At 40.1% G+C, this 26475-nt stretch overlaps 1 protein-coding gene across 6 annotated transcripts in view; it reads left to right on the top strand.

Annotated features, from left to right (window-relative positions):
• Positions 1–26475, top strand: part of NUP93 (nucleoporin 93) — a 127814-nt gene that overhangs the window by 34038 nt on the left and 67301 nt on the right. The window contains exon 1 of one of the 6 annotated variants that reach the window (XM_038368054.2): positions 23664–23895. The exons of the other annotated variants lie outside the window; for them this stretch is intronic. The gene's annotated coding sequence lies outside the window, so the exon portion shown is untranslated. Of the gene's footprint in view, positions 1–23663; positions 23896–26475 lie in introns of those variants that run through there. 6 annotated transcript variants of the gene reach the window in all.

Raw genomic sequence — 26475 nt, 5'->3', positions numbered from 1 at the left:
AGCTGAAAGTTTTAAAATCAATGTAGCAGCCTTGCTAAATCTTAAAGGTGGTTATGTGAGAATCTCGGCTTTCATTTTAAAAAGAAAAAGGGAAGTTTCTAGCTGTTGTGGTTGTGAAGAAAGCTTGAAAACATGACCAGAGAGCATCTGAAACTAGAATCAGAGGGGTAGCCGTGGTAGTCTGGATCTGTAAAAGCGGCAAAAAGTCCTGTGGCACCTTATAGACTATCAGATGTATTGGAGCATAAGCTTTCATGGGTGAATACCCACTTCATCGGATGCATGTCTGAAACTAAAAGGTACACCAAAAGAACCCTGAATTAATTTTTTTTTAATCTCATGATTTTTTTTAAAAATCAGACTCAGATTCTGCGGTGGGGGGCCTGACTCATGATTTATGAATACTTGGGATTGGCAATATTGAGTTTGAGTCAAGGTAGGGACCGGGATTAGCTGGAACCATGTTAAACATAGGAATAGCCACATTGGAAAAGATCTGCTGTTCATCTAGAACAATATCCTGTCTCTGACAACGGCCAGTTGCAAGAGCCTCAGAGGAAGGGATAAGAACCCTTCAGTGGGCTGATGTGTAGTCATCTGCTCCCTTTGTCAGGTCTAATAGTTAGAGTTTGGCTTAAGCCCTGAAGTATGAGGTTTGATGTCCCTTCCACAATTTTGTCATCATTAATTCTGGATATGCTTGATATCTGTAGAAATGTTCAGTTCCTTTTTGATCCTGTAAAATTTTTGGCCTCAATGACTTCCTGTGGCAGTGAGTTCTACGTTTACATATTGTGCAAAAAAAGAAAAATTCCTTTTTGAATTTTTGCCACCTTTTAATTTAATTAAATGTCTCCTAGTTCTTCTGTTACAAGACAGGGAGAATAGATGTTTCTGATCTACTTTCTAATTATTTTATAGGCCCTTATGCTCTCCCCAATAAACCCAATCTTTTCAGTCTTTCTTCATACGAGAGGGTTTTTTTTTTTTTTTTTTAGGCCTTTGATCATTCTTGTCATCTTGCTTTGAACCCCCTTTGGTTCTGCAATACCTTTTTGAGATGAGGTAACCAGTACTACACACTGTATTCCAGGTGAGGCCCCACCATTTACTTTTTGATAGACTGAAATCCAGCAAAACAAAAACCTAGTCTAAAACTGAAAATGGTAATAGCTTGCTGAAGATTTGATTCTTATCTTAGGTGAGTGGGTGTGTGCAGGTGGGAATGTCATACCATATCTTGAAAAATTGTCTGCTCTGAATGCGTTTGGAATCCATCAAGATTCTGTAGGCTCGATTCTAATATATAGAAAGAGAAGCAGAAAAGAGATTTCCAAACGGAAAATGGGGGGGTGGGAACAGCATTGCAATGAGATGTGTGAGACATATCTACAAATCCTCTTGACAGTAATTGATTTTGCCTGCTAAGGGTTACCATATAATAAGTCTGATGAAACATTGGTTATTTCTTTCCTCTTCTGCCCTGAGGCTTGTAACTGAAAATGGCATGTTTGAACCCTTTTATTCTGTCTATTAAATAGTTAAAAGATGCTGAAAGGCTTTGGTAAATCTGGAACCAGCACTAATTCGGCGATGAAAGGGACCCTCTATCACCCTGACTAACAGACAGCCCTCCCACCCACATCTCTGTGAATGCCAAGCTGCAGAAGTGTGATGCAGAGAAAACTTAACTCTGGAATGATACTGTGTGACTCCATAATATATATATATTTTTTTTGCATACATATAGCACTGTCATATTTTTCTTATTAGTCCATGCCCAGCCCGCCTCATAATTTAGTTTGTTCAGAATTAAAGATGGCATATCCAGGAGATTTTAAATGCATTTATAACGATGAGGAGAGAGATGGTTACTGAGGCCCGGCTGCTTTAGTAATGCTGTATATCAACATTATATCTTCTCTTCTATTTTCGTTTCACTGTTTGACTTGAGGTTTAAGTCTTTGGCTTCACATTTGCTGGTAGGATGAAGTGCTTAATGGCATTGCGCATAATTTGTTAGCAATATACAGTACTGTATTTTTGTTGCTTCTCTGTGGTTAAATCCACATGGGAGACATCTTACCTTCTATGCTTTTTAAAGGCATCTTCCCCCACCCCATTAGTCAGGACAAGTTATTATCTTCTCAGATTCTCTTCTTATAAGTTTGTTTATAAGATGTATCCAAGCTTGCAGATTAGTTTCATAACTGATTGAAGGGCTCTGACTGTTTACCGTTTCTAGAACTGCGAAGAACTGAGAAAATAAGTAAATGTCTATGTCAAGATTGTTTTCCCTTGTCCTAGAAAGATGACAATTCAACCTGAAAAATTTGCCTGACGCCCCCGAGCATATTTAGAGGAGGTCAGTTTGGCCGTGGGTGTGACACAGGCTGTTGCCATTATTTTCAACACTAAAATGTTGATAGAAAGGGCCCTCTCTTACTTCCTTTCTGCTAGGGACAGAGCGTGACTTTTAGAGTCCATATTTTACTGAGGGATTTCAAATTGCATAGCAGGAAAAAAACACTGTTAGGCAGATTCCCCCACAACACCCTTCTGGGACTGAAGCTCAGACTTGGAGAAGACATAATCCGCTTCTGAAGCGAAATGCACAGAGGCTGACCATGAAAAGAAAGACCATGGAGAACCACTGCTTTACCATCTTGTCTATTTCTTCCTGATCCAAGCTCCCAAAGTCTCTTGACCTGGCAAGGCCCCTCTTAAGAGCGAGGGATCCCCTTTTTCATATGTTTTCCTAAAGTCTATGCACTTCGCATATTGCAAAGTCCAGAAGATGTTCACTGTCTTGTGCAGGGCCAACTGTATGACAGCTTGAAGCGCCAAAGTGAAACTCTAAAAGATCTTTTAAAAGTTCCTGCTCTTAGCACTTGCAAGGTTCAGTAGGATCTTCTTTTCTGGTCTCCTGAAAACAGATGTTTTTCCTTTAATGCTCTTGTTAGATCTCCCTGGAGCCTGGATCACATTCTCCAGAGTTTATATGAACTTCCCCTTGAAGTCTTTAGAATCAGAAAAGGATCTCGGGTTGATGAGGAATGAGGAGAAAGAACCATCACAGGGAATGTAAATATTTTACCTGGGTTGCATTTTCTGCTTCTTGTCATCTGGAACTCTGAAAACTCTGTCTGTGTTGATCATGCAAGGCAGAGAAAATAAATTAAAAGGGAAAAGGATAATTTGTTCTCAGAACATATTTGATGCAAAAGTTCTAATCTGTGGAGCTGAAAACTGCAGATGTCTACATAGGTTATGTCCTCATATAGTTAAGATTTTCTTTTAGTCTCTTTCATTGGCGTAGGAGGCAATTGTTTGCTTGGTTGCACCCCTTTTCTATCTGAAGTTCCAAGCTGATAAATAGAAAACGATCAGGGACGGCATCCTGCGCCTATTTGCCTTATATAAAATGCATGCAATAGACAGTGAAATTGAATCGCTGTCACGTGTCTAAATAACAGAAAGTTTTCTAGAGGGGCTCTTTTTTTTTTTCTTTCTCCCACCCAGCATTGCAGCTCTTCTTTCTACGGGAGTTGACATATGTGCAGTTAATGCAGTTCCATGTGGAGTATGGAATTCTATTAAAGACCCAGAGGTGAGAGAACCAATAAGCTATTTGCTTTTGGGCACTGATGGGTAGGACATCAGAATGCAGACAAAGCAATTTATTCTGGAGGTTGCTGAATTAACCTGCTCCATTTTGTATGTCTCCAAATAACCCAATTTCCCCACTGGTTTCCACAGTTGCAGTACCAGACCCTACCTGGTCCAGCAATGTAGGATAAACTATTCACAAGGCTTCACAGGGTGGGTCAACAGCTTTACCAACTAATGAAATAGTACACCATATCTTATGGTAGCCCCGATGGCTACCTGATAGCTCCTCCCTGGCCATACAGAGTAATGCTGATGGGCCCCTGGCCAGGTGTAGGCTTCTGGCTTGCCTCCCCAGCCTTCACCCAGTGCCATGGCTAGTATCTTTTAGACCCTTCCTCCAGAGTGCTGATATACTAATTCAACCAGATGTTCACAAAGTAGCACAAAACTCCCAACCAAAGCAGGCTGCCGAGACCCAGAGGCCTTAGTCACATGGGTCAACCTTTCTCCTGCAGCCTCATCTTCAACTCTGCCTCTCAGCCCTTGATAGGAAACACCTGCCCCTTTCCCAATGGGGTCTGATAATCAAACAGGGCTGGCGGGCCCCAGGCTCCTTAACCGACAAAGGATGAACCAGGCTTGTGACATTGACAGTATTAAAGAAAAAGAGTACTTGTGGCACCTTAGAGACTAACAAATTTATTTGAGCATAAGCTTTCATGAGCTACAGATGCATACAGTATTAGATCATCTTAAGGGATACAAAACAAATACTTGTATTAATGGTCTGGGGCACTGTGTTCATGTTAGCCTTTCCCTTATGGAAACAGATTCAAATTCTAGATTTGGTCACCCACATCACTGATCTTGGTCTCCTCTTAGATCCCATTGGGTGGTTTTCTGTGTTGCAAGACCACCATGACATTCACTGGAAATTATTTAAGGTGCAGTTCAACTCTGAACAGTGATTGTGAAACTGGCATTTTCTGCCTTCTGTATATATTAAATCCTGTGTGCTCAATTTTGTGACTAAAATTGTATTGCTTGTTACCCTTGTTAACCCAGAAGAGCTAACACAGCCAAGAAGAATTAAGCTGGATTCTGTTCCTTATTATACATCATCATTAAACCATTGAAGGGTTTGCACAGGTGTTACCAAGAACCTTTATCACTGTAGAACCTTTATTACTGTTGGCATTAGAAGGAAAACACCAGCTGGACTGTCAGATCTCATGTCAATTTTTCAGGGCTGGAAGTTGGGGGAAAAATATCTTTTTTACTTGTAAACTGAGCCCACTTGATAGGGAATCACTGACAGTAAGCATAGAACAAACTCCATGATGTCATTTTTACAGTGTCAGTTGTTAGTGTAAACTTTGTTTAAGTCTCTGATAAGGAGAAAGCCAGAACTGAAATAAGATGTGTTCCAGTTTTGGGCATAACTACATTGGCAAAGCTGTGATTTGTTTTTAGGGGGTGGGGTGGCTAGGGCTGGAATAGCAGCAAGTGATGGAAGCCCAGATGGAGGGGCATCGATATGGCTATACTGGAGTCCCAAGACTGTAGCAGTTCAGCATTAAATTGAATTGTTAGAACTTGGGAGTGCAGGGTGGTGCTTGGGGAGGGGCAAAAGTCATTGCATTGTTCCTCGTTCTAGCTGATGCATTTTAGTTCCATTAAATATTAAATTAACAATTCTAAAACAATACAGAAAAGAAATACGGTAAATCCTGATATTTTACAAAGGTTTTAGGGGAACACCTGCAACCTTCATAAAGTCAATGGTTGATGTTAAAAAACCAAACACCTTTTCTAACTAATTTCAGATGCCAAATATATCTGAATCTATAGGTTATTTGGAAAATCGAGGTGCATCTCCTTCGATCTGTCTTTTTTAAAAAGTCATTTTCTGATCTGACAAATATCCAATTCTCTGTTCTTTGGAAAGATCTAATAACAAATAGCGTTACCATTATTTTATAGCACACAGTCCATTGTGAGAATGTGAAGATAAAGTGGAACATAAAGGGTTGGACTTCTTATGCTAACGGTTATAAAGTAGAAATAAAAATTGTTGATGTATTAGAGGTACTCCTCTCATGTCAGAAATTTGGAACAAGCCTCCGTGCATAGACAAGGATATAAGATTTCAGCACTTTAGATTTATCCATTAGTATTTGCTGACTGCAAGCAGCACATTCAAAACAAATGAGTGAACTATTGTCAGATGCGTTCTGGACAAGCAGGTAATGGCAGGTTTTTTGTTTTCATGGAGGCTCCACAGGGTATAAGACAATAAGGGATATCAGTTATATACTTTGAAAGTAACAGGTTGAAATAGGTTCCAAGAACATTCTGGAACAAGAATGCCAATCCAAATATTTTTGTAGAGTTTTAGTGCACTGATTCAAATATCGACTCAGTAGCTGTCCAATATCACTGAACTATATAGCCTGACTAGAACCCCACAGTGTTTTTATTTATGTAGAGAGGAGGCAGCGTTCTTTAGTGGTTAAATCTCAGGACTGGAAGTCATAAAGTTTAAGGCCAGAAGGGACCACCATATTGTCAGAATTGGGTTCTAATCTTGTTTTCAACATCCACTTCATTTGTCACCTCAAGCTAGTCAATTACTTTTCCATGCCTCAATTTTTCTAACTGTAAAGGGGATAATGCTTAGCATATGGATCCATGACTTTTGTGCTGCTTAGTGTTTATAAAGTGTTTTGGGGTCCTCTGATGGAAGGTAGTATGAAAGTATTAAATATCTTCTCTTTATTGTCATTGAGAACCTGTTTAGTTACCACAAATGTGTTTTAATCAGCAGTATTCCTCTTATAAGCCCTAATAAACTTAGAATGCTGGATAAAAATGGACTTGCTTCTTCTCATAAGTGGACTGTCTGGCTTACTGCTCATAAGTGCTTTTACTCTTGCCAGCCCCATGTATTTTTGGAGTGTGAAGTTGACTGCAGTGGGAGAGCTTCTTCACTGACCTGAAAAAACAAATAAAATAAAACGGGCAGTTTCAGTCTAGTTCCTAGAGAATAGGTGTCTGCATCATTTTATATATAATTTTTTGAAGACCACAAACAGCCATTGAATGGCAGAAGGTTTCAAGTCGCAACCAACTTGGGGTGGCTCTGAATCAGTGACCTATGGCTTGTCTTCACTGTGGAGTTAACACAAATTATAACTGTTATCCGTAACTTGAGTCCTGTCCACACACAAACACCCTTAACTTCAGTGTGGTGGTGCTTTTTACTTGAGTTGACTGGATGTCAAAGGGTATAAGCTACAGCTTGAGTTAGCACGGCCTGTTACCGGCTAACACAGTCACTTTGTGCTGCTAATACAATCACTCTGTGTGGGTTGGGTGGTGTTATGCAGTATGATTGAACTTACTTGAGTGAGGCTAACTTGAGAGGAGTTATCTTGAGCAGCAAAGACATAGCCCTGGTGGCAAAACTCTTTGTATCCCATTACCAAGCTGTTGAGATATTCTATCCCAACTTGCAACTTTTGTAGTGAAACCTGGGGAATAAAACTGCCACTGTGAACTGCTTCACAAAACTTACAACTGACCCTTCTGAAAAGACAAGGGCACTGCACATGTTCATAGAACCTTGGTTGCAACAACATTACAATGTCTTACCCCCAACTTCCTCAACTCCAGAAGTTCCATGGCCAGAGATTGGGCACTAATTTTTTCCATTGATCAGAATGTAATGTGTCAGCAGAAGAGAGTGAATGTATAGATGCCGGTCCCTTTTGAGCACAAGGAAGAAGATGGAAAATTCAGCAAGGGGTATTTGCAGGAGCTATGAGGTATGCTTGAAAAGGTATGGTGAAGTTCTCTTGCAGTGGCTTGAATGAGGGTGTGGGGATGAGAATGGAGTATGCTTCTGCTTTCTCATGGTTTCACCATGTTGGGTTAAGAACCGCAATGATTTCTTCTGAAAAACATGGTTTAACCCAACATGTCTCCAAACAAAAACTGCTCTCTAAGCTTAGTCAATAATTATTTTACGCTTTGCAGTCGTACAATGGCATCACTTAAAAAGAGAGGAGGATTCCCCCAGTGGTTCAGCAGCATGTAGATACATACGAGTTCTAAGACAGAAGCTAGATTTAAGGCATTCATTTTGTTACAAGCAGGATATGAGTGGTGTGTTATACTTCTTTCCTGGAAGTCCAACATCCTGTCACTGATTTGGGTGCTAGTTTTTCTAGATTGGTCCAGTATGTTGAGTTGCCTGGATACAATTGTGATGGGGCCATATAGGCAATACCAAAATAAGCCTGGATTCAACACTAAACCATAGCAGGCTTCATGTATGTGAATGCAAACTTTTTTTGCTCGCCTTTTAGTTGAGAAATTGTTTTTTTCGGTGAGCCAGAGTCTGAACCAAGCACTTAATTCACAGTAGCTTGCTTTGTTTGTTTGTTTTTAATGTTGCTGCTCTACCTGCTGAAGTGCCAGATTAATTTACTGTCAGAAATTCTATCCTTTTTTCTTTGGCGTATGCCGCCCTGCAGTTACAGAATAAAAAATTTCCTTGCAGTATTAGAGCACTATTTGGGTTAGGAACTTAAGATAAATCTGTTTGGTAGCTGTGAAAATAAGTTGTATTTCAGTCCCCTCTTGATACTCTGTGGTTTTATGTTGGGAGCTGTGCATGACAAAGAGAAGGATGAAGCCAGAAGCAATTTTAAAGAGTACGTCACATTTTTACTGTAATACTGAACTATTGATTGTTGACTTATTTGTAGGCTTAATGCAGAGCCATTTCCTTACTTAGTATCTGAATAGCCATTATGCTGTTGGCTCAATGCCAGAATGTTGAAATCCTGCATTTTATGATATAATTTGGCCATCCAAGAGTTCTAATGTGGTTTTGATTATAAAAAGTGGACATTCGTTAAGTTTCCATGTTCGAGTATTTAACTTCTGCATACTGGAAAGAATCTCTAAAATAAGAGCTTCATGTTGGTCCATGAAAACTACTTATCAAGTGGTAGAAAGCATGAAACCATTCAAATTGGATTCTTCAAGATGCACAGTGCTGGTGAGCTTTTTGACAGACATTGGGGCAAGTGTAGGAATGTTGTCTCATTGTTTGCTTGTACTCCTCCCTCAGTCTGTCCTATATCTATTGTCTTATATGTAGATTACGTGCTTTGGGGCAGGGACTGTCTTTTTGTACAGTGTCTAGCACAATGGGGTCCTGATTCATGACTGGGGCTCCTACGCATGATAATACAAATAATAAATAATAATTACTTTGCCATTATTTTTCTCTTTTATAGAAAACTTTCTTATATTGGCCTTTCCTTTTGTTCACAATTTTAAAAGATCCTTTTGAATTAAAGGTTAATAGCCCTGCATACCAAAACAGATCTCTCTTCTTCTGATAACTCATCTCGGCTGTGATGTACAACACTCCTTTCTGATCTGGAATTTAAAACCATTGATTCCTTGCTCAGTCTCTTGTATTTCTTGTTCTGTGTGGGGCACTCAGAAGCTCAGGGAGCCAGGCTGCTTAGACAGTCTTCTGGGTTGCAGAAACAAGAATTTCAAGCTCTTTAAAAATATATGTAATGGAGGACCTGATCTTGCAATTCTTACTCAAATGGGTAGATTCATCCATAATGATTATTCATATTCGCAAGGGTGGCAGGCTTGAGCCTATAGTTCATGTTAGGATTAGAAACAAATACAGGAAGTTAAAGGAGATTGCAGTTTAACCTTCAGCAGCTCAGACCACAGCTTTGTACGGTACCAAGTGTGGGATAACAACAGTGTGGGGGTTTCTTTGTGTTGAAAGATCAGGAACCAAGAATTTTCCCTCTGGCAACTGTCCTGTGTTTTACTGAGTCTTTTTCACTCCGACTTCTAGCCAAGACTTATTGCAGTCCATTTCCTGCCATTTCAGCTTTCCATTAAATTATAGGATTTTAGAAGGTAGAGTTATCACCTGTTAGACCGTACCTTTTAAAAAGGAAATGAGCAGCTTATGCTTGCCAAAAAGCTTATGATTTTCTCCCAGTCGGACCTAATAGTAATTGTTCAAACTTTAAAGTGAAAGTCAACTTGAGCCAGCAATGCTATCAACTGAAACTTATGCTGACAACATCTATGTTGAAATTGACTTTTCCTAATACTAAGGGCGATCTGGGATAAATTTGTATTGCAAATCCTTATGCCCTCTTTCCTCCTCCCTCACCTCTCTAGCCATGAAGATGCAGTGTTTTTATTTTTAAATAGTCAGCCCCTCTGATTGTCCGATGCAAAGGTAGCCTTTCACGTGGTCCAACTTTCCTGCCAAGGAATATAAGGATATCAGAGAAAAACAGGCCATCTTCTCTTCTCTTTTGTTGTTAGATGCCTGGCTACTTCAAGCTCCTGTTGTTACTAGGGTTTGATTGTAGACATCTTTCCGTTGGCTCCCTGATATACCAGGGGTAGAGAGACAGCAATTATGAAACAATTTGGAGATGATGAATACTCTTGTCATTTCCATATTTAATGGAAAAGAGAGATTCTAACAAGTTATTCTTTAGATATTAATGCCAATCTTTATTAGTATGACATAGGGTACGTAATTTTTAAGCACTCTGTCACACACTCTCCATTTGACAGGTTTCAGAGTAGCAGCCGTGTTAGTCTGTATTCGCAAAAAGAAAAGGAGTACTTGTGGCACCTTAGAGACTAACAAATTTATTTGAGCATAAGCTACAGCTCACTTCATCGGATGCATTCAGTGGAAAATTTTCCACTGAATGCATCCGATGAAGTGAGCTGTAGCTCACGAAAGCTTACGCTCTCTCCATTGACTCTGACTCTGCTATGGCCATAGCAGAGTCAAAGTTTTTGTTACAGATATTTTTAATAAAAGTCATGGGCAGGTCACAGGCAATAAAGAAAAAAATCATAGAAGCCCGTGACCTGTCCCTGACTTTTACTGTGAAAATATCTGCGACCAAATGGGAAGCCGCTGGGCAGCTGCTGGGGCTGGCTTGGAGTTCCAGGGTCCCCCTGCCACCAGTGGGGGCTGGGGAGCTGTGGGGGCCATGTCACTTCAGGTGGCAGGGGTACCCCGCAGCTCCCTGCCCCTATGGGAGGCAGTGGGCCCTGCAACTCCCAGTCACCACGGGCAGAAGTCACGGAGGTCTTTAGAAGTCACGGAATCCGTGAAAAAATTGTAGCCTTAGCCACAGTCCCTCTATACCTGACTTTAATCAGAGCTTAGTTTTAGAAGCTAGAAAAGAGAGAGGGCATTACCATATAACATTTTAATTTATAGAGTGGCAACTCCTATTTATAGACTTTAAATAATTGCAATGCCAATGCCAATTTAAGTTGACCTGTTCCACTTTTTTAGATTCTTGCAATTGCAAGAGATGATAAACTATCTCTCTGTAGGAGGGTAAATTAATAGGTGTCCCGGAAGGCCTGGAAGTGACAGGATTTGATTGCATTCCTCGAACGCTTAATACCTAAGGCTCTCAAATTAGATAGCAAAGAGGATCTGTTGAAAGAATCCATGGACTTGCAAGAAAGGCCTTTGCTGATAACGAAGGATGCAGGGTGACAATTATTTTGGGAGTGTTAGACTACTTCAGCAGCTTGAGGATCCTGGTTGTAGCAAATAATAATAAAGATATTTTAAAAGGAAATAAAATATTTCCCTTCGCTACAGTTCACCCCTGCCCCAAGTGAACACGGACAAAAATTCGTATTGTCAACAGGGAACTGGTCCCAAAGCAGTGTCTGGTTAGTTATTGCATTATATCTCGACTGACTACTTACGGTTTTTTTCATGAAGATGTGGCAGTACGCTTTGTAATAGCCATATTACTGAAGCTTGGTCTATGTAGTGGTCCAAAAGAAATGTATTCTTCCAGAGTAGTGTATGGATGTTGATTGACCCAAACCCTATGCAAAAATATCCACAGGCCTCTGTTATTGATCAAATGATGATTTAGAAAGGAATATATTTCAGGGACGTCTCTCTGAATTATACAACATGTTGCTGGATGGCTACCAGTTCAATGGGATACATGTAAGAGAGATACAAGTTCACGACTGAAGCTAAATTGACTACAATATTGGATGCATCTCTGAGTATTAAACATTATATGATGAAATTGTAGTTTTTACTTTCCAAACCCGATGTACTTCACTATTCAAGATAAGATCCAGATGTTCAAAATGTAGATTTGGTGGTCAGGATTTAAGAAGTCTGGGTGTCTTGGGTAGAGGGCCAGTGACTGGCCCAGTATCCTTACTAGGTTACCTGTCATTAGTTGATCTATCTGGGCCGTACGCATAACCTTAATCAGTATAGGGATATTTGCATAGGATCCTTTCTGTTGGGTTCTTTTTTTTCACAGTGTAGCAAGGCCCTGAATGGTAGTTGGAGTCTCTTCTAATCTTTGGGGGGAAAATAAGTAATATTTAGGGGTGTTATTTTGCATGACATGTAAATTATATAAAGTTAATGGATTATCAAAATCAATTTTACCTGAAACTATATTGAGATGTGAGCAGTGCAGTTGTGACTGGATCTTTATGCTGCCCCCTTGTAGATGTTAAATGGATATCTTCCTAAGTGCAATTCTCTAGTAGTTACAGATATTTAAGCAATAAGCACTTGTGTATGCCTACCTCTTTGTGACAATAGTTGCAATTGATTAAGATACTGGCTTGACAGCCGTGGAGAATGAAGTCCTCAATTTATTCACAGACCAATGGAGCCATGCAACCTTTCCCTCTCTGCCATTGCTCCTCAATCCTGACCACTCATCATGCCCATTCAGTCCTTGGTCCTTCTTCTTGGAGCCAACAGAAATGTCAGTTAGTGTCAATTTCTCTGGTTTTTTTAGCATAGACACTTGTCCATCAGGAGCTGAAGCAAGATCCGTAATACTTTTTGCCAAAACTGCTGACGGGCCTTTAGATATTAATAGCTTTTGGTCACTACAGATCTAGTCTGCGTTTGAGCTGGTGACCTCCAATTGAAAGACGCTCTATTCTTTTGCTATTCCTCGAAGGCAGCCCATGTCCCTTCTTGAGAGAGCTTGTCTTTATCTGTGCACTTGACAAGGTTGTCTTTTTTTGTGAAAGACTAATCCCTGTTTCGTATGGCTGTGCACATTGCCTAAAATGAAAGCCTCTGCGTACTCTCGTCATCTGCCTGGAACGAGTTCTTGCTCCTCTTCTAAACTGGCAGCTTGCGACTCAGTTTTCTGTGAGCTTCTCTTATCAAGGGGTGAGTGAGGGATGAAATAACAAATTTTCCATATTTGCTTCCTTACCGGTGTGCTTGGGGGTGTCTGTGTCTTCTTGGGTTTGACCTTTCTCTTGGTGTTTGTTGCTTCTAGAAGAGTGTCTGCACAAGCAGAGCCGCTGGTCTTACAAGATACTCAGCTTTGCCACCCTGCACCATGCTTGATGGCCGGACTGCGCCCTAAGATTTGTCACCTCCCAAATCTACTCACCACACCCTAATGATCTGTCCTACTGCTTGCCCTTGCCTTTCAGAAAGAGCTACTGTGTAAAAGCCAGAATGCACTGGCACTTGTTAACTTGCGCACCCTACGGGCAAAGACACAAACTAGAAGGGAGGAGATGCAGAAAAGATGGTGGAGTGGGAAAGATTGAGGCATGTGCGTGCAAGAGAAATGATACCACTAATGAAATCATTAGTTTTAAAACCTCTTCATCTTAAAATTTTATATCCTAACTGCCACAGATTCATAGGGTCTGGTCTGTGCCCCAGTCTGTAACCAGTCCCTTGGGAGTGACCCCTGTATTATACCGGGCCCCAGGGATCCATACTGTTGCACAGGGCAGGCCCTTGGCCTCCACAATTCCACAATTGAAACTGGGCCTTTGGGCACCAGCTGGCTTTGAATCAAGTAACAATTTATTAGTCAACTGGCCTACGGAATCGGGAAGTCCTTACGGTAGCTTAGAGAAGCAAAGGTTAAGACACAGTCCATACTGGCTAGCATCAGGGCTCCACTCAGCCATGCTGCTCTGAAAACCATTTTGGTCCTGTCTATCTGCCTGTCAGTTCCAGGTAAGAGCATTCCTGTGTCTCTCCAAGCCCCACTTCTTATCCTGCCCCCATAGCTCAGATGTTCAACCTGCCAGAGTTTCTCGTTGTTAGGTGTCAGTTGTTCAGTTGTTGTTGGGTTCCCATTTTCTTTATGGATCCTCCATTGATATAGGTTGCCACAGGACAGAAGTTAAGTACCCATTCATATCATCCTAGACAGTTAGGTAACACAAACACCTTGTGCCTCCTGCTTTACCTAGGAGCAGCACTTTAATCCTCCTTCACCCACTGCGTTGCAATGCCAGGGTGATAGGTATAGAGTCATACAGATAGTTCATAAAAAATATTACAATACAATTTCTACATTCATCACACACACCACTTTTGGAAAGGATTCAAGGACAGGGAGCGCCATCCATCAACTAAATGTAAAGATTTTTTTTGTTGTTTCTTTCTATTCAAACCCAAGAGACAAATACTTTTCCTTCCCCTCTGGAAGGTGACATCCTAGATATCCTATCCCTACTCAAAGGAGACAATACTGGATTGGGCCTAGAAGAGGAAAGGAAGATCTCCTCCGCACTGTTGAGTATCTCTAAGTTAATTTGTAGTGGCAATAATAGATTTTTTTTTTTCATGTTGGTCTTCTGATTCTGGGACAACGCCTGCATAAAAATGGTGTTTGAAGGAGAAGTGACAGGCTGTTTTCAGATCGTGTTGCTAGCAATTTCATGATGTTATCCCATCAGAAATTGCAACGTTGTGGTGTGTGAGGAGGAATCGGGTGCGTCTGCCAAAATCTGCAGGAATTTCCTGCTTAGTTGTTGCAGGTATTTGGTACGTATGGTTACTGTCTCTAACTCCCCCTGTGGAGAGGATGCGAGAACAAATGGTACACGATAGATGTTAGTTATGGTGGCTGAATGCACTACTGGAGGGTGCTCAGGGACTGCGATAATGAGTGTGGCGTAAGAACCTATATTGAATAGAATTGACTTAAATTAAACCCACCCGCATGCCAACATGGATTTCAAGTGAGCTTTCACGTGCAAGATTCAGGTTGGCTCTGCAAGGCAAGTGTGTGTGTTTTGAAGTGTCTGAACCCCATGAGTGTATTAAGCACCTTATTTCTAATGTCAGCATTTTAATCCTAGTACATGCGGATGGATCAAACACACCTTTCTTTAATGCTGGTGACAGTACATTATTATTTTTTTTATTTGAGTCCCGTCAGAAGAAATAATTTTTTCAAAAGGCTCTCAAACCTTGGTCCTCTGTACTATAAACTATACAATGGATTATCTCTCCCCACTCCAAAAATTAAAAACTCCAAACAAATCTGGGAACTAATGAAACATGCTAAACTCCACCATTCAGTCACACTGCTTTTTATTGCAGCTCATTGCCTTCCATTTAGATTATAAGCTCTTCAGGTTGGAGATCTTGTCTTCAGACCTGCCTATAAAATGTATAGCTGTGGTGAATCAAGCCCTATATTCTTTGTTTTCAGTCTTCAGCTGGTTCTGATCATGCAGAAGAAGCTGGTAGAAGCATAACCTTTTTGTGTGTGTGTGTGTGTGTGTGTGTGTGTGTGTGTGTGATGCCTTTTGGGCCCTGTGCAAAGAAAATTCAGGGACTGTGTGTGAGGTGACAGAAACAGGGGCATTAATAATTACATTGTGCCTAATCATAGTAGAAAGATCATGAAGCTGATGCTTTGCTACTTTCACTGAAGTTAATAATTCATTGTTGGGCTGTGTCAAAGGATGCTCTTAAATCAGGTCCCTTAGTGAATTAAGGACATCAGTGAGCCATCACTAGGCGTTAAAGTTGAAAGATGGACTTGTTTTTTGACAGTCATTAATTTGATTTGGGTCTCTATAAGATACTTGGTTAACTGCATTGGTTCTATGCTCGTTTGAATGTATGACAATGAGGGGTGCTGGATTTTAACTTCTTGTGCAATTCTATTAACAGTTGTAGTGGCTAAAATAAAAATACTGAAATTAGGGAAAGTGTGTGAGGCCACCCAGCTGTATTTGAACATTATAATTCTATCTCTGGGTTAGGAGGACTTTGCCTATGATGATCTGAGGTGACAATTTTATAAAAGAGCTCTTTGAGCATGGACTTCATTGGATTTCCAAAGTGAACCTCCCAGTGAGAGTGCAGTGCGAGGAGAGAGACTCCAATTTGGTCATGTCAACACGTGTAGCCCTCTGCAAGCGGGATTGATGTTCAGGGCTTGTATGTTTAAAAAAAAAAAAAGGGGGGGGGGGGAATAGTGTTCTGAATTGAAAATAAAATGTTCCTTTGCATAATTATAGACTCACACCATGCACTAGCACTGCATGAGGGAGGGATTTTCAGACAACGTTTAATGGTCCAAACACTGGATTTTCTTTTAAATGAGCATAGGCATGTTTTAAACATGCCTAGAATTCTGCAGCAAACAAGCTGTTTGGCTTAGGGTTAATTGTTTTTTAAGGTGATTATTCTTTTTAATGCTGGAGGTGGAAAATGGTTTGAATGTGCATGGCACATTATAATGTTGATAATAATATCCTAGTAGACGTTTAACAATTGCTTTGGGTAAATGGACACTTGTTACTCTTTGTTTAAAGGATTACGACTGCATTGTCACCTGATGCTGAGAGCATGGGTAACATCCTTGGTTCTTTGTTTAAAAGGCTCTAATTAAAACCAGTTCCTGCTCTCGTCTCTTGTATAAATATGGACGTGCAGTAGTTCAGCGACACTTTGTCAAATTGCTGACCTGGGTGCAAGTTCTCTCTTCAGTCTGACAAACTGTATCGCTAATTGGCGTGTGGGGCATGGATGGCAGGAACAGCACAGCTAGTGTTAGTGCTAATCTTTATTACTAGTCTAGAAAGGGGAGGCTTCCCCCTCCTGCCTGCCACTTGGGGCTGTCACTATCTGTAAACTAAAAGGAGAATTCTTTCCCCATCTGCCTAATCATAAAAGCAGCACACACTGACTGCTGTTGGGAGGCGTGGGGGTCTCCTAATGCCATGGGCACTAGCCCCTTGACTCTTGTCTGGAACAGACTTCAGGAAACAGTCTGTACCTAAATGCAGGACTCCTCTGTGCCGTGTTGTCAGAAGACAGTTTGATTCTTGGGTTTGCTGTTTTTTGTAGGAGAGGTAGCACGGTGTAGGGGCTCAAGCGCTGGTCTGAGAACCAGTCACTTGAGCTCCAATCTTAGCTCTGGCACTGACTCTTTCTGTGGCCTTAGGCAAGCCACTTTCTGTCTGCATTAGTCCAAAAACTTTATCAAGCACTGCCAAGCCCTTGCTTCCTTCCAGTGAATGAGGTTCAATAGCAATACACATTTTGCCAAGTTCAAATTTAGTTCTGCGCTGTTCTCATGTGAACGCACTTGTAGGATGCAAAACAGGGTATTAATGTGGAATTGACATTTCTTTCTCCTAGGTGATCTTTTATTCTAATCTGCTCAATGTGACTCCTGCACTCACAGGCCTCTTATGAATCCCCACACACCAAGAGGATGACAAGTGTTTCTCTGCAGATCTGCTAACGTGGGCAGTCCATTGGGGTGGGTACTGCTGCCCTCTTTCTAAAGAGACCTAGAATGTCACTAATACTAGATAATCAGTCTCCACCAACCTGATAGAGGGAGGGAGGGAGAGAGTTCCTTAAGTCACTCACCAAAATCAGTGCGACAGTGAAGTTGGATTAACCGGGGAAAAAAATTTTCAGGAAGGAAGCTACCTACCACTGTTTTAACTGACGGCCAGCAGTGCCCATGATTGTCACTGTCTAATGTTCATTGATAATAGCAGACACTATAGATATAGAAGCTCAAACATGAGCTAATATAAGATCCAGGAGAGCTTTTCATGCTCATTTCCCCACACAAGACTCTCTCAAGTGAAAGAAATGAAGCATAGATTACTATGAAGCCCCAGTGATTGTATAGTAGGTTGCTTTAAGGGGGTTACTTGAATTTAAGGCAGGAAGTGGCAGTGGCTTTTGTTTTTCTGTTTGTAGAAACTATCCCTTTGTCCACAGAGATGTAACTGTACATTTGAGAGGAAGGAAGTCTTTTGTGGGGTCTGATGAAGAGAACAGGTGTGCACGCACGTACGAGAAAAGAGGATGGGAAGTGAAAGTAACTGTTCATATAATGACAGGTTTCAGAGTAGCAGACGTGTTAGTCTGTATTCGCAAAAAGAAAAGGAGGACTTGTGGCACCTTAGAGACTAACAAATTTATTTGAGCATAAGCATCGGATGCCACATCCGTAGAGAAGTGAGCTGTATCTCACAAAAGCTTATGCTCAAATTTGTTAGTCTCTAAGGTGCCACAAGTACTCCTTTTCTTTTTGTTCATATAATGTCCATAATTTAAAAGTCGGCTTGACCTGCATGGGATTTTCTGCCTCACAGGGTGAAGTCAGTTGAGTTCCTTAGACACGCACCTCTTCCTTCATTCCATCTCTCCGATAGGCAGATTAACATTTAGTTGTCCTATTGGAATATAGTTGTGGATGCCGATTGTCCAAATGACTGTGATGTGCACTTCACAAATTCTTAGAATAGATCATTAAAAATTGTTCATAACCCTTTCTGTACTATTTTTGCTTCTCTCTCTGTTTGGGACATGGTGCATTATACTAGGATGTGCATAACTCGCCTTGCCACTGACCCCACAACCCTTGACAGTACTTTCCTACCTGCCCCTACAGTAGCTGCTACTATGTCCAATAATGATTGAGAGGCATGCTGAATGAATGTTTCTACTAAAGCAGTGGCTCCCAAACTTTAACAACCTGTCAACCCCTTTCACTAAAAATGTCAAGTCTCGCGAACCCCCTCTTAAAATTGAATATTTCCAGAGATTTTCTCCTTTACCAGAGTATGAATTATAAAAGCCGTGATCTTGGAAATATAAAATTTGTTTTTATGACATACTTATTACACACTATTTATTATTTATCATTACAGTATTTTTATTACATTATGAAAATGACAATACTCACCCAAGATCTCACTTTCATAGCTTGTATCACTTTGAATAAGCTTGTTATAAAACAAGGCTCCTATCTTTCATCAAGGAGTATTAGATGTGAAACAGCATGAAGGGATTTAGGAAGCCAACTCAGAGTTCCTCCTACACAAGCAGCAGTCCAGGCAAACAATGCACATTACCACAAAGCTTAAACTTGTTCTTCATCAGGGCTTTGGAGCAGAGCACGGAGCAGCTCCGGAGCAGTGGAGCTGCAGGTTTTTGTCTGGAGCTGGAGCGGAGCCGGAGCACAGCTCCAAATCCCTGTTCTTCATAATCATTTTAAAAACAAAACTAGCTGCCAATTTAATTTTAAAAACAGCAAAATATATCCACCTCCCTTTCAATTTCTTACAAGGAGTCTTCGCAAAAAGAAAAGGAGTACTTGTGGCACCTTAGAGACTAACAAATTTATTAGAGCATAAGCTTTCGTGAGCTACAGCTCACTTCATCGGATGCATTTGGTGGAAAAAAAAAGAGAGATTTATATACACACACAAAGAGAACATGAAACAATGGGTTTATCATACACACTGTAAGGAGAGTGATCACTTAAGATAAGCCATCACCAGCAGTAGGGGGGGGAAAAGGAGGAAAACCTTTCATGGTGACAAGCAAGGTAGGCTAATTCCAGCAGTTAACAAGAATATCAGAGGAACAGTGGGGGGTGGGGTGGGAGGGAGAAATACCATGGGGAAATAGTTTTACTTTGTGTAATGACTCATCCATTCCCAGTCTCTATTCAAGCCTAAGTTAATTGTATCCAGTTTGCAAATTAATTCCAATTCAGCAGTCTCTTGTTGGAGTCTGTTTTTGAAGCTTTTTTGTTGAAGTATAGCCACTCTTAGGCCTGTGATCGAGTGACCAGAGAGATTGAAGTGTTCTCCAACTGGTTTTTGAATGTTATAATTCTTGACGTCTGATTTGTGTCCATTCATTCTTTTACGTAGAGACTGTCCAGTTTGGCCAATGTACATGGCAGAGGGGCATTGCTGGCACATGATGGCATATATCACATTGGTAGATGCGCAGGTGAACGAGCCTCTGATAGTGTGGCTGATGTGATTAGGCCCTATGATATCCCCTGAATAGATATGTGGACAGAGTTGGCAACGGGCTTTGTTGCAAGGATAGGTTCCTGGATTAGTGGTTCTGTTGTGTGGTGTGTGGTTGCTGGTGAGTATTTGCTTCAGATTGGGGAGCTGTCTGTAAGCAAGGACTGGTCTGTCTCCCAAGATCTGTGAGAGTGATGGGTCGTCCTTCAGGATAGGTTGTAGATCCTTGATGATGCGTTGGAGAGGTTTTAGTTGGGGGCTGAAGGTGATGGCTAGTGGCGTTCTGTTGTTTTCTTTGTTGGGCCTGTCCTGTAGTAGGTGACTTCTGGGTACTCTTCTGGCTCTGTCAATCTGTTTCTTCACTTCAGCAGGTGGGTATTGTGGTTGTAGGAATGCATGATAGAGATCTTGTAGGTGTTTGTCTCTGTCTGAGGGGTTGGAGCAAATGCGGTTATATCGTAGCGCTTGGCTGTAGACAATGGATCGAGTGGTATGATCTGGATGAAAGCAAGGAGTCTTGAAGTTTAAATCTCCTCAGTGTGATAGATATGCTTGCTTTGATCTGCTTAGCTCTTGGAAGTCCAGGGGCTCCGGGCTGCTGGCCCAGCGCTGCCCGGGGTCCCTAGGGACAGCTCTGTCCGCCATTAGGGAATTTTTTATCCCGAGAATCCCCTATAACATTTTGCGAACCCCAGTTTGGGAACCACTGTCCTAAAGAAAAGGAGTACTTGTGGCTCCTTAGAGACTAACAAATTTATTTGAGCATAAGCTTTCGTGTAGCTCACGAAAGCTTATGCTCAAATAAATTTGTTAGTCTCTAAGGTGCCACAAGTACTCTTTTTTTTTTTTTTTTTTTTTTTTTTTTGCGAATACAGACTAACATGGCTGCTACTCTGAAACCTGTCACTGTACTAAAGTAATCACAAGTGAAGCGATCACCAGGCTTCAGATTTTACCACTTCTTTAGGATGAATGGGTGCAGTTCGCATCCCTCAGAGCTATTGCTCTCAGATATCTGCAAACTTGGGAAAGCAACATTGAATTGAGTTACTCTGCATTACATTACAGTAATTCCTAGATTCCAAGGCCAGAAGGGACCACTGTGACCTCCTGTTCAGCACAGGCCAGAGAATTTCCCCCAAATAATTCCTATAGCAGACCTTTTAGAAAAACAGCCAGTCCTGATCTAAAAATTGTCAATGATGGAGACTCCACCATGATCCTTGGTAAACTGTTGCAGTGGTTAAGTACCCACACTATCAAAAATTTACAACTTATTAGGTAGGCTTTCTTTGCAACCATAAGAGCTAGAAATGAAACATTTTTAAAATAAAAGCTTAGATGTAATGCATAACTCTGCAGCAATTTACATAGCCAAGAAGTTACAGAAAACCTTTGCAGCCAAGATCATGACTCTATTGTGCTAGACACTGCACAAATGCATAATAATAGGCAGCCCCTACCACAAAGAGCTTACAATCTAAATAATACTCTTTCCTCCTTCATGCATGTGGCTATAAAATGAAAGCAATCCGCGTGCCCAACACGTGGTACTATACCATCTAATTGTGAAGAATAGGTTAGGCACGTGGCAAGCCTTTCAAAAATGCTATATATCTGGGTCGGGAACTGCAGTACTCTAGACTACATTTCTTTCCTACTCCGGAGAAAGGATGAGCTGCTGAAGTGCGCAGAACTATCAGGAGTCCCTCAGTTACTCAGTCACTTAGAATAAAGGGGAGAAATAAATGAACTAGATTATATCTATAAAAATATTTTAAAAGTATCCTTCTCCTTTCCCTTCCTCTCCCAAAATGGAGACTGCCCAACCTCCTGGGCAGCTTGTCAATAGCTTTTCCTTAAATGGTATTGACTGGGGGATTTCCCTTTAAGAACATGTGTGTTGAATCCTGTTTTCACCTGTGCAACTTCTGGTTTAAGGCCCCAGCTTCTCAGTGCAGTAGTTATTTGATCAGAAACGAGGAGGGTTTACTTTTTGCATTGCTAAAGGAAAAACTCACCCTGGATTGTCCCTTGTCGCAGTAATCTGAGCCAAAGCTCAAATTTGCTAATTCCAAAGGAGAAACACAGTGCCTTGAAGAGACAACTCTGCCACTTGTGAAGCTCTCTGTACTGTGAAGCCCCTTAGTTGGCCTTAGAGATGCCCAGTGTTGCCTCTCAAATTGATAAGTCTGAGTTACAAAGCACATTCTGCAAATATAGCAGCTATTAAATGACACAGCCACCAAAACTGGTAGTACAGTGTTAATTCAGAGATCCAGTTTTCTTTGCTGCCTAGAAATAAACTGTACATCTCTGTGGTGCTGCTGTTTTTGCTAACACTCTGTTGCTCATTGAGAGTTGTTTTTAATGAATAAAACAATGGAAATAGTGAATTGATTTGATGTTGATGTCGGTGCTGCATATGAACTTGGCGTTAACGCACATTAAAATGGTGCTTTGTTAGTTCTTCATACTTCAAAAAAATAAAGCGCAGATGCCCAAGACTCTTGAATTTTTTGAGAGACAATATTAAATTTGCATTTGGTTGGCAAAATTTCTGCATGGTGAAGTGTAATTAGAGCAGGGTTATGCTGAAAAGCTTTAAAATTCAAAGAGTTCTGTGCACCAACAAATTGTTAATGGTGGAGGGAGCTGAATTGTTATGGGTTGTGTGTGTTAAATATGCAGTTTGAGTGTGTGCATCCAGCCGTCTGATAACGGTACGCTCACAAATTGTAAAGCACTTCATCATGGTGGTGTGTTTTGGAGATCAACAAATACATTCCTTAGTTCTTTGGTGCTTCTAATTTTTTTCTTTAAGATGGGGGTGGTTCGTTTCTCGATTTTTCTCTGGCTTTCTGCACTGTAATGATGGCACCATCACCTGACTGCTGGAATATACTGGCCTGACTTTAATCATTGGGTGACTGGCTTTTAACATGGTTTCATCTCTGCTGTTTTACATCCCTTCCTGTAATTCCATGATTGCTTGCAGCATTTAATTTCTTTTGGTGACAATGAAAGACACATTGATATTTTACATACCCTTTTACTTTTCATTTGATGTTTAAGGTGTATGTGAAAGAGTAATACTTTAAAAAAATTTTCTTCTTCTATAAGCAGCATATTTTATCCTTCAGATTCATCATAACAATATTATATGTTTAAATATCATGGAAAAATGGTAGTTAAGCTAAACGTATGTTAATGAAGGGTCTGCATTTTCATGTCGCTGACAGTTTTGTTGGGCTGTATATGCCTGCAATGCAATAACCTCTGCTCAAAGCTACAATTAAGTCCAAAGGTTAATTTAAACAGTATCTAAATCTTTAACCACCAAATAACCCAAACAGATAAAAACAATAAAGACTCAAGACTCTTTTTAATAATAAAAAAAATGACAGCAGTTAATACACTGTTAAATTAAATGAACAAAATATGTTGTTTCAACATATTCTGCAAGTCTAAAATGGCAGAAGCTCTCTGTATAAAATCTAACTACCACTTTTTTCAGCCTCATGGTATGTGCAAATTCATGCTGCTCAGTTAAGGGAATAGCTTCACAACTGGTGTTACAATCTGTGGCCACGGCACTGCATCACAATGCAGCAAATGCTTTTTCCTAGTCTAAACATGACAGCTGAAACGATTATTAACCATGCAAGATGTCGGAAGTCATCAAAAATTCACATCAGAGTAATTGCAGTGGCTTGGGGAAAAAAACACAGTAGAATCTTTCCCCTTGCCCGGATATTATCCCTCCCCCTTTTTAAATCTTACATGGTACAGTCCATTAACAATAAAATATCCTTCTGTAACCTATAAACTGCTACTCTCATCAGTTACTGGTTTCAGACTGATGCTTTCCTTAGAATTTGAATAAAGCACCACTGGAAAATTATATAGATGCTTTATGGGCAGTGGTGTACAGCAGTTGAGGCAGCTGCTTTCTCATTGTCTTGCTGGACTCTTCACTGTCTCAGCCATTTCAGGACTTGCAGTTTTTTTTTTTAAAGATGAAAAAACTTGAGCGTTAATACAGAAAGAGACGGCTGTATAAGCCCAAATTTTAGGCATTTGAAGTATTGCAGCCACAGCCAGTGTTAACAGGTTGGTAACTCCTCGGTTCTGTGATCCACAGGTAGGATTGTCTATATGTAAAATGTATAGAAAAATTAAGGTAAAAGCTTACTGTTAAATAGGCTGACAGTTGTTTTTTAAGGTTTCGTATCATAATTTTTCTTGTGGATATTCCCATAGTTTGTTTAAATTTTGTAGGTGAGGAATTGTGACCAGGTGGATCATTTCAGAGGAATAGCCTTCTAATCAAAGAGAAACCTTAAGCTCTATACCTTTCTCGTCTTATAGTATCCTTTAGAACAGCTCTAGGGTGGGGCAGTGTGGTGTCGGCTTTTGGATCTTAATTGTTGCCTTTTAAAAGATTCTCTTTGACATTGTAGCTTTTGTTTGAATTTAATTAGAAATATAGTAGTTTAACTTTTTACATGTGTTTATTCCTGTTTTTCTCACCTACGATATGAAACATCTACCGAAGTATTTTAAAAAAGATAAGACACTGTTTATAATATGGCTTTCTAAGTTATCACTGGTGTGTGTGTGTGTGTGTGTGTGTGTGTACACACACACACACACACACACACACACACCAGTTACGGAGATTTTGCTAGGTCGCCTGTGTTTCTACAAATGAACTAGTGATTTATTCAGAAGACACATTAAACCTTATTTTGGGGAAGGGTTTCAAATCTGGCATAGAAATTACAATAATTTAAAGAGGCTCTAATACAAAGTATTTCCCATTTTCAGTAGCCAAGTAATATACTTGGCAATATTGTCTTTTTGCTAGTAATTTAACTAAGCACATAAAGAAACTAACATAGATTCTCTCAATTTTAGATTCACCCGTTCCCTTCAGGTAATAGGGTGTGTGAGAACAGAGCTAAACTTCCAAATCATTGGAATATAAACCACTCAGGGAATAAAAATTTATATATTATATGTGTGTATATATATATATCTTAGGGGCCTGGATTAGTTAGGTGAGTGTCAGCTGATTGTTACTCTAAAATCCACAGACTCTCAAACTGCATGCTAATTAGCAACTCTGCCTGTCTTTGGAATGGGAAAAGAAAGTGTTGCTTTTCCTTGCTTAGGCTGTATTCATCCTTTATGGTGAAAAGTGGATTAATCAAATGTGCCATGTTGGGACCACAACTGTGCTTATGAAGTAAAGGCAATAGAGAAGAATTAGTCCACTTTAGAGATTCGTCTCTGAGTATCAAGGTGTATAACATGACATGTCCTGCACCCTTTCTGTTGTTAAGTGCAAAATGTGTGACCTGTTCTGCAGAGAGAAATGTTGAAGGACTGACAGCTTGACCAAAAAGTTGTCTGTCTAAGCAAGATGACCTGTTTTAAGGAAGTCTCACCCCAGAAACAGTAGAGCAAGAAATTAACTCCTCAGATAAAGACAATGAAATGTATCGTTTGCATGTGTGAAAAGATGGAGGAAGCCATCACCACTGACCCTGTGTGGGAGATGGCTCAATTATCCTTGCAGTTGGTACAGTGTTGCAAATTATTTTCCTTTGTCTGAAGTGGGTGGGAGCCAGAGTTCAACTGAGCTTTGTAAATTAATGTATGGAAGATATTGAAGGCACTGTTTTTAACAATTAGCACTAGCTCTGCTATAATAGAACTCTGTCTGAAATCTACTGGCAGCAACCGGAGTTGGCATATTGTTTGCATTAAAGTCCTAAAGCTCATGTGCCTTGTTAATGTAACACACAAATAATGCTTGTAGATCAGGAGAGTTCCTTAGCAAGGGTGGAGTACAGTCAGGAGAAAAATGGAAGCCTTTTGTCTACAGCGTGTACTTACCAGACTAGTGTAATGGTCTAAGTATAAAAAGTTTAAACCACAGGCATATACTATACATAGGTAAAGTAGATCAGAAAATAAATAACATTTTCATTAAAATATATCATTGACTGCAGTAGGAAATTATTAAAGATATGGCTTTTTTCACCACGTATTGTAAATATAACCATTCAAATAATAATTGTATCATTCTAACAGGCATATTCTTACTGACTTCTGTATTTTTTTATTGTAATGATCAGCAATTAATCATAAGTAATTTAAATGATTAGCTTATGGAAAATATTGGTAATATGGTAGAAAAACATAATTTTTAAAGGCTACGAGATCTTTAAATTTAGTATTTAAAGATATCATAATATATTTTAATATTCTTCCTCAAAATAGCTTTGTTTCCACTATGGAAAAAGGATTTCTGTATTTTCCAGGGGAAATGTTGCCATGTTGGAATCACTTAGTGTTAACCAATTATCTCTGATTTAAAATATTTTGGAATAATGGACAAACCCGGTCCAGGTTTATTTTCTGACTTGTCTGGATGATTTTGCTAATGTTTCCTAAATGCTTATTTAAGAGTGCATAACTTCAGAACTGTTGATTGTTTCAAAACCCAGTTTTGTACAAATTGTGCTAGAGAACGCTTGTAGTTCTTGAAACTGAAATCAATATAACCTCACCTCTTTTTTTTTTTTTGTAGTTTTATCCAGCTCATTGGTGAGCGAGCAAAATAAAGTGGATTTTACTTTTGTAAGGTTTTCTTTTGCACGTGGGGTGGTTTGGTTAAGGTTT

Source organism: Dermochelys coriacea, chromosome 12, assembly GCF_009764565.3.
Source record: "Dermochelys coriacea isolate rDerCor1 chromosome 12, rDerCor1.pri.v4, whole genome shotgun sequence".
NCBI classification, from domain to species: domain Eukaryota; kingdom Metazoa; phylum Chordata; order Testudines; family Dermochelyidae; genus Dermochelys; species Dermochelys coriacea.
This window is presented reverse-complemented; position numbering and strand designations above follow the sequence as displayed.